General features: G+C 43.1%; 1 protein-coding gene across 5 annotated transcripts in view; it reads left to right on the top strand.

The window, feature by feature from the left end:
- CTBP2 (C-terminal binding protein 2) overlaps positions 1-13,102 on the top strand; it is a 130,860-nt gene that overhangs the window by 76,772 nt on the left and 40,986 nt on the right. The window lies entirely within an intron of this gene.

Raw genomic sequence — 13,102 nt, 5'->3', positions numbered from 1 at the left:
CAGCTGAATACTCTACTGGCCTCTCTGATGGCTATTTTTTAGTATAGGCTCCTAATCTTGGATTATAGCATAGAAAAGCACTGAAAGGGGCCATTCCAGCTGCTGTGAAAACATGCTTTGAAAATAAAAAAAGATCATTTTTCGTGGTTTTGTCTTGAAAGGTATATGGAATAATCAGTGATGAGAAATTAGGGAACTAGTTCAGCAGATGGAAGAGAGGAGTCTTTGCAAACAGAGTTGTGTTCAGTGAGAAGAATCTATTACTCCATCAAGCTTATGTGGTCCAAAATAGTTGCTTTTAATGATTTCCTGTTCTGTGGAAGCACTTAAGGAGCTTTTCCCTCTAAATGTGAATGGGATACAAAGCTGCATTTACCTGATGAAAGACTAAATGTCTGGTAGCACAGAGGTGGATTTCTGTGCTTTTCCTGAAGTTGCAGATACTATCCCTTTTACTATTCCCCACACAAACCCTTGCAGAGTTTGCTAGGAATGGATTTTATTCCATCCCCAGCAGGATGGGGCCAGGTCTGGAGGTGAAATATCCTCAAACTACATTTTGTAATCACTGCCCAAACTGCCAGACAGATTCTTCTTCCTGCAGGCTTACTGAAACCATAACCAGACACATGTTGAGGGAAATGCCTTACAAACTGTCGGCGCATTAAAAGAGTTTATTAAGGAGTTGCAGTGTTTGTATGACTCTGTTAAATGTACATCTGGTGTGGAAAAATAATCCAAGCCATGCAAGGAGGTGGTATAGTTTAAAAAGCCAGTTCACAGCCTTTACAGGCAGGTTTATGAGTCTTCCAAAGAGAGGAGCTGTGCAGTCTCAGTGCGTGGCTCAGCTTCACCAGCTCCTCTGGTTTTGGTTTTTTAAATACATATTTATGACATCTTTGTATGACAGTGTTACTTTTTGCTCTGAGCAGGCTGGTTTAAAGATGAGGGCTTTTTGACCAGGTTACAGATTTTGATCTGTAGAGGAATATGGGTGGGATAAAGGTCGAGACTTGAGGGGATAAAGAAATTTCAGGGCAGCAGCCTGCAGCAAAGACATTTGAATAGTCTGTCAGCAATTAAGTGGGCTGGTGATGCCCATCCAAATGAAGTTGGACTGTGCTCACAGTGGTCTTGGCTTACCCATTTCTCTCTCTTCTGGTTGTCCCAGAGACTTTGGGTGCCTGTTCTGTAATTGGATCCATATGGGTGGCAGGATGGACCCATTGAATGGCTGAGGTTTGCAAATAATATATGCAGTGTGGTTTATATAATTCCTGTTTGTGGAATTGTGTCTTATTCCATAGTGGGTCAAAGTATGCTTTAGAGGTGGAGCTGCTGGTGCTGTGTGGAGTCAGACTTGTCCAGCAGCCCCTCTTTTGGGTCCTGTTCCCATGAGCTTGTGATTTTGCCACATTTAAAATTCGTTTGAGCTGAAATTTTCCATTCCATGACGGGTTTTTGCCTCAGGGTGAATGAAGAAAAAAAGAATTCCAGCAAAAATCGTGGAGCTGCGTCCGAGTGGGAGATGGAGAGGGAGGGATGTTGGCTTTGCTGTGTGTGAAACAAAGCCGAGGCACAATCCTGCAGCCATGGATGTGGAGCTGCCAGACCCGCCTGCTCTGCCTGGGATGGAAAGGGCCTGAATTTTGCAGCCAAGTTGCTGTGTGTAGGAGTGGGCTCGTTCCCAACTGGTGCAGTTTCCAGCCTTCCAAAGACAAGGCAGCAAAAGCCCTCAGGGCAGAAGCTCACCTGCCTTTCATTTAGGAAACAACAAAGAGATTAGATGTAATTTTTTCTTTGCTGGCTGTGGCAGAACAAGGTGTCTGACAGTGCCTCCAAGAAACCCCACACTCAAAAGACCGTGGCACTCCTGGTGCATGGCATCCGTCCCTCCCATGGGACTCCAGTGCTCACACACGGCAGTCCTGGGCAAGGAAATAACTTACAGCATCATTTTTGCTGCTTGCTCAGCTGATCTTTATCCTGTGCTTCTGTCAATATGGTTAAACAAATATTAAACATCACCAGGAGCTAGGCAGGGAGTGAGAGCAGCCCATCCACAGCTGCTGGTTGTGTCTCTGGGAGCAGGCTGGGGAGAAGGTGCTGTGGCACTGCGTCATTTCCTTGCTGAGTGTCAAAACTCAACAGGGTCAAGGCAGGATGGCAACATCTTGTCTGTGTGTAGAACTCGGGTTTCCCAACACCCCTGAATTCCTCTGTGATGATCCCAAATGCTGCCTCTGCTCCAGACCATTGCAGCTCTGCCAGCCTGTCTTCCACACAGAATTGGAAAGCCTGGCTTTAGAGGTTAGAGTTTGCACTAACATATATGAGTCAGTTAGGCTTTCAACACATGCCCCAAAAGTGGCAGCCCTGAGATGAGCAAGAAGCAAAGTGAAAAAATAATTGCAAGGCCAAGCGAGCCCAGACATTTTCTGACAGTTTTTGCTCCGGGATTTGTCATTATCCAGTGGGAAATCATGTCCTTACATGTCAGTTTGTGCCACCAAAGTTGTCTGTACTTTGCAAAATAGAACTGTTTGTAGGGCAAACAAGCCATCCATATTCTTTGTTTTCTTTCAGATCCTTTGATATATCTGATGGCTGATAAATGCCAGCACAGTCACATAAGTGACTTTTCAGTGCTTAATGCACGGGTCTCTGGCTTTTTGTCTTACTGCCTTACATTCTGAGTGGCACCCTGGTGTCCTCTTCGGCTGAGGCTTCTGTGATCATACTTGCTGTGGGAATTCCTCATGTATTTACCTTCCAGCCACTGTAGTATCTGTGTGTGGCCGTGACTCTGCACAGATCCTGGTTTCTCTGTGGGAATGTGACCCTGCCATGGTTACTGATCCTCTTGGGTGGGTCTGAGTCCTTGATGCAATAATTTGTCTTGCAAAACTTGAACAGGCACCTTCCCATGACACACTGTCCAGCTGGGATCATGGAATTCCAGGGTGAGTGAAGGGGCTGCCAGGGAGGTTGGGAGTCCCCAACCCTGCAGGTGTCCAAGGAAGGACTGGACTGGTGGTTGGTGACAAGGTGGGGATTGTTCACAGCTTGGACTGATGGTCTCAGAGGTCTTTCCAACCTCAATTATTGCAGGAAATGCAGTAAGAAATTATTGCAGGGAATTTGAGGTAGGAATTGATGTTTTCAACATCACCAAAATTATCTGCTGTGGCTGCATCAGGCTGGTTAATTAATTTCAAGGGTGGACAGAAATTTTGTATTCCACTCCTCCCCCTGTGACAGAAGTCAGTGCAGACCATGTCCAGTGATATTTGAATAAATATACTATGGTACCTACCTGGATCTATGGCAGGGATCTTTTATTACCTCTTTATTTCAGTTTATCCTCCACAGAAGTGGACTTAATAATCACAATGTCAATTATTGCTTATTGTGCTCTTTCTTGTTGTTAAAAAAACCCAGACTGTAGAACAGGTTCTTATTCACTACCACAGTCCACTCATGCTAAAAGATAGAGCAGCCTTGCTCCTGGAACCAAAAGGGAAAATACACATTAAAACTACAAAACTACAAAAGCCACTGGAAAGTGGCTGCCTCCAATTCTTGCTGCATTGTATCACACAACAGTAGCCGAAATGAGTGCATTTGACATTTGGGTGGAGAAATTTTCTTCCATTCTTGCAAATTTGCACACCAAGTAGCATCTGATAATACTTATTTTTACTGCTTAGAAATAGAATCTTATTATCTCAGGAAATCCTTATCACCACTAGGCATTTGATGAGAAACAATGAGTTAAAGATGATATCAAGCACGGAAGAAACCGCTTGTCCTGAGTAAAAGTGGCTTATTTAGAATAAATGTAGACCTTTTTTATCTGGTGGATTTGAGTGTCTTTGTTCTATGAATATAAAACACAGTACAAGGATTTTCCCCCCCACAATAAAGCTTTTTGTATTTTTTTTTTTTAAGTTTCCACCTCAAAGCACATAAACTATCAGGCTTTTAAGGAAGGGTTGCTTACCACATTTAGCCTAGAGAAAAAGCAGTATTAGCTTGTCAGATCTTCTGCCATTGCACCCTGTGCTGATTTATGCAAACTGAAGATCTGTCTGGCTGCTCCTGATGTTTTGCTTTTCCAAAATTGCATCTTTGGCTCTTATGGAGGTTTCAGAACATCACTTCAAATTCATACAAAAGCTGGATTACACCTCTTTTTTTACCAGTGAAAAGTAATGTCCTTAATTATCCCTTCTGTGATAGAAGCATGGCATATTTGGGAATTACTTGTCATTAATAGATTTCGTTAAACTTGTAAGAATTTTTTAAAAAATAGACAGTATCCTATGGATGAAGAAAGTTCAAGCAACCTCAGTGGGTTTACAGATATTTTTCAAGCTTATTGACCTTTTTCCATGGTTTTTAACCCTTTTGCTGTGCTGAATCAAGAGCTCTCTATGCTTGTACGAGTCCTGTTTGTGCTTTGGGATGGAGCTCATATCCAGGGGTGTGCTCTTGTCCTTGCATGGATGCACAGGCTGCTCCAGTAGCTTCCAGTCCTGTGTGGATGATTTTCCTGTACATTCCCTCCTGTGACGTTCCACAGGGGAATGTGCACGACAAGATGTAGGACTGGAGCCAGATACGAAGCCAGCCTGACAAAATGCCCCAGGCATCCAGGCAAGAGTAAGACACATTTAGATAAGGTTACAGACAAAAATTCCATTAATTTGGTGTGCATCATAGTAGATGTGTGGCTCAAGCTGTTGCAGGAGGGAGAATTCCCCTTTCCCTGGACTTTATATGCATCAAAATAGGAAAAAAATACTTCTGTTGTGTTCTCCTTGTGTTTAAACCCATTGATGGGAACTTAATATGTGTTTAACTCTTAATTCTGCCTTGTATTTCTCCATTTTCCCCAGCCTCCAGACAAGGTTCCGTGTAACACGCTTTACAACTTCATGTCATTAATTAAGAAACAATTACAGCTGATGACTTCAATACCATCAACTTAATTCCCATCCTTACCACATTTCCCATTTAAATTAACTGGTTTAGGGATTAACATGTTGTCATCATATCGGGGTTTTTTTTTTTCCTTACTCTAAATCCTCCCTGGCATTTAAAAGATTACTCAGAAAAGTGATAATATTCCCAGAATATTCACTGGGAAGGGGTTGTTGGAGCAGGGCCTTGGGGCAGCCCTGGTGCCTCTTCCTGAGTTTTGGAATGCTGCAGAAGCTGCCTCCAGCATCCAGGGGGTGGAAGTTGGCTGCTTCCAAATATGTGATGAGAAACAATCAGTCCTCAGGGGCAGATGAGAACAGGATGGGGTCTCCTTCAAAATACCAGAAAAAAAACTTCTATCTGATTCCTAAATTACACTGTTTCAGGGACTGATGGTGTTTGGATCTGGACCAGTCTTTTCAAATTTATCCTGATTTCCTGAATATTTGCTGGTAAATTTTTTGACAGGAGTAGGACATCTGGCTATACTAAAATAAAGCCGCAGGGAAACACATTACACAACTTTTATATTTTTTGCTCTCCACAAACAGATTTAATGGATTGAAGTGCCAAAACAGTGAAGGTTTTCATTAGAGAGCTTTCTTCAAAGAGCAAGTTTTGAGTTGGTTTTGCATTGCTTAAAATTGAAGGACATTGATCATTTCTTAGTGACGCTTTTATACAGCCCATTAGCTTAACACTATTAATTTGTTTTTTCTTTTTTTTCTTAGATTATCTTTTTAATTTTTATTTAAAACAAAGCACTCTCTGCTGCCATCTAGCACCTCAAAACTTAGTAGTAAACAGGTTAAGTTCACAAAACAACCTTAGTATAGATTGACACCCATTTTTGAGAAGCAACTGTGTTGCTGCTGATCATGATACAGATATTTGATTAACTCAGCAAATGAAGATGAGCAAGGATGGTGAGGGAACATGGTAAAATACAGCTCATTTTTGATGGTTTGCAATACAAGAGGACAAAAGACCAGTCCTTTAAAAGAGCAAGGCATAAATGCTTTTTTAGCTGAAGTAATATTTCCTCCAGTTTGGTTTTGGTTTTTATCTGTGATGGGTGTGAAGAGAAGTACAAGTTTCAAGCTCTTGGCATCATCAGGGGAAGTAAGGTAGAGAGACACCCTGAACCCCCCAGCCTGTTTATCTCCCCAGGCCCTTGTTACAGTCTAGTAATTAATTATTTTCTATGCAAAGCCCAGGCATGCATGGCAGAGTTCAGATTTACAATATATATATTCATTTAACAGTGGATTTCTCAACTGCTTTCTGGGACAGATATAATTCCCATGCTTTTCATTACACATGCTGTTCAAATCTTGATCCTGAATTCTTATTAAAAATGATGAGATTTGACCTCAAAGTCTAATACCCAGTTTTGGAGACAAGGTGCTTGATGTGATTTCCAGAGGATTATTTTTAAGAGCATTCCTAGATTAGATCTTTGCGAATGGTTGAGGGATGTGCCCAATGAACCTTGTCTGCTGCTTTTCACCCGCCCTTCAGCATCCAGATTGATTTTTATTTTGCAGTCCTTGAGACTGTGTAGCTGTGTGCTGTAGGGATACATCTGATGTTTTTATTATCCTTTTGTTGATGCAGGAATGTGACAGTGCTGTTTCTGCCAACTTTTATTGGAGTTTCCCTATACTTAAAGGCAAAATGGTTTCTGATTGAAGTTTGAGGAGCTTGTAAGGCTCATTCCAATGGCTCAAAGTGTGTTTTACAGCTGCACTTCTCCTTTTTAGCTGCAAGTGTGTTTTAGATGATTGCTGCCTTCCAGCATTTGTTACCTGCAGTTTGATTTTCTTCCTGCATGGCAAATCATGGAATGGTTTGGGTTGGAAGGGACCTTAAAGACCATCTAGTTCAACCTCCTGCCGTGGGCAGGGACACCTTCCACTATCCCAGGTTGCTCCAAGCCCCGTCCAACCCGGCCTTGGACACTTGCAGGGATGGGATTTCCACAATTTCTCAGGGCAACCTCCAGGGCTTTCCCAGGGGAGCAGGATAACAGGAGGTGATAAGTTGGTATGTGCTCACTGGGGTGCTTCTGGCACATACTTCATTCTAAAATAAATAGAAGATAATTCATAGAATCACAGAATGTCCTGAGCTGGAAGGGACCCACTGGAATCAGTGAGTCCAACTCCTGTCCTGGCACAGACACGCCAGTAAACTCATCCTGTGCAACCCTGAGAGCATTGTCCAAACACTCCTGGAGCTCTGGCAGCCTTGGGGCTGTGACTGTTCCCTGTTCAGTGCCCAGCACCCTCTGGGAAAGAACCTTTCCCCAAAATCCAACCTAAACCTCCCCTGACACAGCTCCAGCCATTCCCTCTTACCACAGGGAAAACTGGGGTGAGGCACCCATCTGTCAAAGGGGATATCCAGATGGAGAGTTGCTGTGTGGCAGTGATTGCAGGCATGGCTGGCTGGCCTTGAGGGTGGCAAGGAGCACATCTCCCACATCCAGCCCCTTCCATGCAGAGACCAGCACAAAACAGCACAGGAGAGGCAGCTCCACAGGGATGAAGGGAAAGGTCACTCATTGCTTTTCATTAAATGCTTCTGTGCACCTTCTCAGCACAATGCTGGCTGGTGGGAGTGGAAAAAGCCTCACATCTTCTCCTCACATTGGCTTGTGGGGTTTTGGGGAAATTCTTGGGGAATGATGCAGAAGGGCACTGCAATACGGTGTCACCAGCTTGGAGAGGAAACGTCAGCTGGCTTTGGCATGGGAGGTTCTTTGCTGTGCGTTTGTTTGGGTCCTGTATCAACCTTTTATTGGGTGCTGGGCCCAGTTGTGTGTCCCTGATGGGAATTGGTGACTGAACCCAGTCACCAGTCCCAGTTTGTGCGTCACATTTCAGGGCAGCGTGTGCTCGTGCGTTCCTGGAGCCTGTCACGCCAACGCTTGTGGCACATTCTATCCCAGCACTCAGGAATTGAGTTACAAACAGACATAAGCTTTTGGTTTTTTTGCTTTAAAGTCATCAAAATGCAGAGTTCCATGAGGCAATGATTGTTTAATAACCGGCTGATCTTCAGAGTGTTTTGTTGTAAGGCACCAAGTTGGTGTTTGTGAGCGTTTTGTTGGAGTTACAAAGCATCGATGCTTTTGGTTTGGAAATTGGTAAAAGCATGTGGCAGGGCTTCAAGCGCTGAGTGCTTTCAGATGCTGTGCTGCTCCTTTGATTATTGAAAATGATTCCAGCACAATCCTGCTAATTTTCTCTTTGTGCTCCCTTAATTTCAGGAGACTGTTAAAAAGTCCATCTAGGCAGAGTGCTCATTGCCACTGTGAGGGAGATTTTGCAGAGCCAAATTTCAGCAAATGCAGTAGTTTCAAAGGATTTGGAGCATTTTCTTGCTGCTTTTCCACTCCCTTTTTTCTTTATAATTTTGTTTCTTTTCAGTTGGTGTGCTTGTATGTGTGTGTGTGCATTACTCATACTGCATCCCATTCCTTTTCTTCTCCATAGCATCCATGGTACACCACAGCATAGAGCAGCTCATTTCTGCTTCCCTGGCATCCTGCAAGCTGAACATGGGAGGAGGATGTTCAGGAGAGGCTTCCCAAGCTTTGGGGGTCATTAGGCACAATCACAAGCAGTCCTTGAAAGCCCAGGCAGGGAGGGCAGGAGCATTTATCCTCCCCAGTGGCTTTGTACCTTGTCACCTGAAAACATATGACAAACACTGATTAATCTTAACACCATCCAAGTGTGAGAGGTGTATATTATTATATCCCTCTTGATGGAAGGGGAATCAGCAAGTAAGAAATTAAGCAATTTACTCTCTGACAGTGGCAGAGCGAGGTATAAAGGCTGGGTGTCCTGATACCTGCTCTCTCCATTAACAAGAGATGTATTTGTTCTCCAGAGGATTTTTCACTACCAGGGGTAGGATTCCCTTGCTTTTGAAAGAGAAATAGCCTTTCCCAGACTGCTGCATCTTACAGTTTTTGCCAGAAATTACATTTGGCACACTGTTTCTGTTCCAGTCTCTCCCAGAAGAAAATAATTGGGGAGAAAACATCAACATCTTAATCTACATCAAAAATATTTTTCCTCAATATAAACAGGATTTAAATTTATAGCTGAACTATATTTTAAAATAATAAGAAGCGAAACTAATCCCAATCTGTATTATTTTGCTGCATGGAATAATTTTTCCAGCAACGTGCTTTCAGAATCGGTAATGAAATGTTTTATATCAATATGAATGAAATTTTGCAGCCAACCTCTCCTGAGTGAGTGCTACAGACTCCAAAAAATGTTGTTTACACAGTTGTGTTGCAGATTTAGCATGCTGATTTCCTACCCTGGGTTTTAGGTGTAAAACACTTCCCTCAGGGGAAGAGAACAGCACTTTGTAGCATTGCTTGTTTCACATCCATGGCAAGAGGGCTCCAGGCTCAGATTTCTTGCTGTCAGTTTTGAATGCAGTGTCTCAACAATGGGCCCACCTTTCTCCTACTCTGTCATCACCTTTTTTTCAGAGCAGACTTCTCTGGTCATTGTATCGTAACCAAATATTGTGGCTAAATTTACCATGGATGAGATCAATGCTAAACTGAAAATCAGGGTATTAAGTCAAAACTCTGCATTTTTTCACGTGATCTGAAATACCAGGGCATTTAATCTCTTGATCAGCTTTTTTTTTTCTGTGTGTGGTTTTTTTCTTGTATTTTTCCTTCCCCAAAATACCTCTAGAATTAAAAGATAAAGGGAGAATAAATTTTCTGCTTGTTCCACAGTCCTTGTCTCCCCCTCATGCTGAGGATGTGGGTGCTGGTGCCTCCTGCACTTCAGAGAAGCACAGTGGGATCAGTTACATCAGGTTGGGCCCCTGGGACTCTGGATCTTCTCCTGGCCATCCTGCTTGGGTCTGCATGCAGAAATAGGAACAGAATAATTTCATAGAATTTCACAGAATCACAGAGTGGTTTGGGTTGGAAGGGACCTTAAAGCTCATTTAGTCCCACCCCTTGCCATGGGCAGGGACACCATCCACTATCCCAGGTTGCTCCAAGCCCCATCCAACCTGGCCTTGGACATTTCCTGAGATCCAGGGGCAGCCACAGCTTCTCTGAGAACCCTGTGCCAGGGTCTCACCACTCTTACAGGGGAAAATTCCTTCCCAGTATCCCATCTATCCCTGCCCTCTGGCACTGGGAAGCCATTCCCCCATGTCCTATCAATCCACGCCCTTCTAAAAGATTCCCTCTCCAGCCTCTCTTGGAGGACCTCTTCAGGTACGGAAAGGCTGTGATAAGATCATCACAAAGCTTCTCCAGGGTGGGCAAGCCAAATTTGCTTAGCATTTCCCCATTTCCCCATAGCAGAGGTGCTTCAGCCCTTGAATCATCTTTGTGGCCTCCTCTGCACTTTTTCCAACAGCTCCATGTCCTTCTTACATTTCAGTCCCCAGAGCTGGACACAGCACTGCAGGTGGAGTCTCACCAGTGGCATAGACAGGAGCAATCACCTCACTTGCTCTGCTGCCTGAATTTGCAAGGGGGCTGTTTTTAAGACTGAAAAAAAAAAAAGAAAAAGGCAAGACCCTTGCTGCCCATCTATAAATATTTCATTCCAATCATTTCTTATTGATTTATTGGTTCACTGGGGGTGTAACATTTCCTCTGCTGCCGTGGTGGCACAGAAGGCAGCCCAGCTCCACAGCTCCGGGCCACCTCTTCCCCACTGGATACAGCTCTTGGTCAACAAATACTGGGGCCAGCAGAGCCCTCCAAACAGGACATCTGGGCCCTGGCTGCAGGGAAATGTGCAAATCCTGCAGCCCCTGGTACTGCAGGCATTTTCCTCTGCTTGGCTTGGAGCACAGGAATAATCTGTTTGTTCCATTGAGGTCAGCACTTGCGGGATAAACCATCCATATGCATGAGCGTTCCAGCAGCGTCCCCAGGTAGGGTTTCCTGAACCCTCTGAAGAGCTGCAAGAGGAGCACATCTCCTGCCCAAGGCTGCGAGGGCAGGCTGGTGCTGGGGTGGTTTTCAGAGCCCAGATGTGTAGGATGGAGTTTGGAGGTGGCTCTCTGGGTGCTGCTGTCCATGTGTGCGCTGGGCAGGACACGGCCACCAGTCACAGATGTGTTGGTTTGGGTGGGGTTGCTATTGTGTGTCCCTCATGCGACCTGAGGACTTGTAAAGCCCTTGGTTTTCTCAGGGGTAGTGAATGCTTCAAGCTCCCTTTGGACTTCCCTTGCAGTTGTTGAAAATCAGCATTTTTGAAATTTCATTCTCTGTGGCATGGTTTTTTCCATTGGCAACCAAGGCTTAACATGGTGACTGTTAGCTAGTAATTTATTAATGCTAAAGACAATGGTGGAAGATGACCTTGATCTATAGACCAGGATTTTATTATTTTCTCATATACATTTTTGGTAGATTTCTTCTACTGCTTCAGAACAAATGGCACCAATCTCACTGTATCCAGTTGGGAATACATTTTATTCTTTAGCAAAATGTTGTTGTAATAAAACGTTTTTGTTGGTTAAAATACTCTCTGCTTTATTTGTAAGCCACAAATGTGTCTTCCCATCTTGACTTTTACAAAAGAAGAAATTTTCCAGTGTGCCTGAAGTTTGTTAGTTAATTCAGTATAATGCCAGTCAGATATTCTCTGAGAATTGAATAAATAGTATTTTGGGCCCCATGTTTTGCATGTCTGTGTAATATCCAGCATAATTTTCAAGATCGTGATTCTTGAGGATGGAATTGGAGGAGAGAATATTTGAAGAGGATTTGTAATATTTACTGCAATAAAGAAATTTAGGGATTACTCAAAGATCCTGTCAGTATTTGGGTCAGAAATATAGCCCAGAGGTATTAGTATGATAGGCAAGTATAAGCATTAGACTGTATTAGTGATTTAGCTATCATAATAGCACAATAGTCCATCATGTGATGGCTTGTGCACTAAACATTTATTGTGGATTAGCCAGGAAAAAGGCTCAAGCTGTCTTGCAAACAGGCCGGGGAAGGTGACTGTTCCTCCTTTCAGTGGCTGTGTCCTGGAAGGGGGTTTATTGGAGGGGAAGAAATCTGTGATTGTAGCAGAGAAAGGCAAAATTGTTTCCATCTGAGTTTTTAATTCAGAAAATAAAATGTTGCCTCTGTAGCAGCGGTCAGCAAAATAAGGAGCAGTTGAGCTATTTCTTCTTTGAAAAGGAATATTTGAGCATGAGCAGCCTGTCATAATTTGGGTTACGTGTTTTGGGGAGCCATTTTAATATTTCCTCTGAAAACAATGACTTTATATGGAAATTTTTATTACATTTGCAAATAACAATTTTCTGTGCTGTGATTCCATCTAAATCCCTTTGCCTACTCTAAGTGTAAAAAAAGCTTAATCCACATGAATATTGAAATACTGCTCAGTACAAATTGAGTTTTGTGTGATGTTTCTGAGTGTTTTCCTATTTCATAAACATGTACTTTTTCCAAAGGAAGCTGGAGATAATGGGCAAAAGTCTACTATTCCTTTTTGCTTTGTTAAGCCAGGCTTTAGATCCTTTGGTCCTCCCCTCCTTCTCCGTGACCTGTGCTAGGGTCTTAAAATTATACATTCCAGATTACACCTCCACAATTTTCTGTCCTGGGATGATGAAAGGATTTGCATATTATGGTAATATTACAAAAAATCTTTTTGGAGCCTAGTTAGCGTGGCTAATTTGAAACTACAAAGAAAAAAAAAAAGTAATTTCTAATGCAAATTATAATATTCATAAACTGCTAAACTGATACCTAACTAATTTCTAATCTCTCTCGTATTCCCAAGTATCTTGCACTGGCCTTTTTTAGGCCTGTCTGCTTGCTCCCATTTAATTTGTCCTTAGCTGTGTGCAGTGGATTAGCATTTCATCAGGTTGGATTAAGATTGAGCTGACACTGAAGCTTTCTTTTTTATTTTTACATGCGCATGTGTGGGGCCGAGCGGATCCGCGCACGTTCCGTTATCCCGCTGCCCATCCCCGGTGGGTGCTGGGACAGCCTCCCCCAGCACATCAGGGGGGAGACAGCCAAAACAGAGGAAACACATGTTAAAAAAAAAAAATAAAATGTTAAACAAACAAG

This window comes from Poecile atricapillus, chromosome 6 (assembly GCF_030490865.1).
Source record: "Poecile atricapillus isolate bPoeAtr1 chromosome 6, bPoeAtr1.hap1, whole genome shotgun sequence".
Classification (NCBI taxonomy): Eukaryota; Metazoa; Chordata; class Aves; order Passeriformes; family Paridae; genus Poecile; species Poecile atricapillus.
The sequence above is the reverse complement of the archived record's forward strand: the minus strand, read 5'-3'. Positions and strand labels throughout refer to the sequence as shown.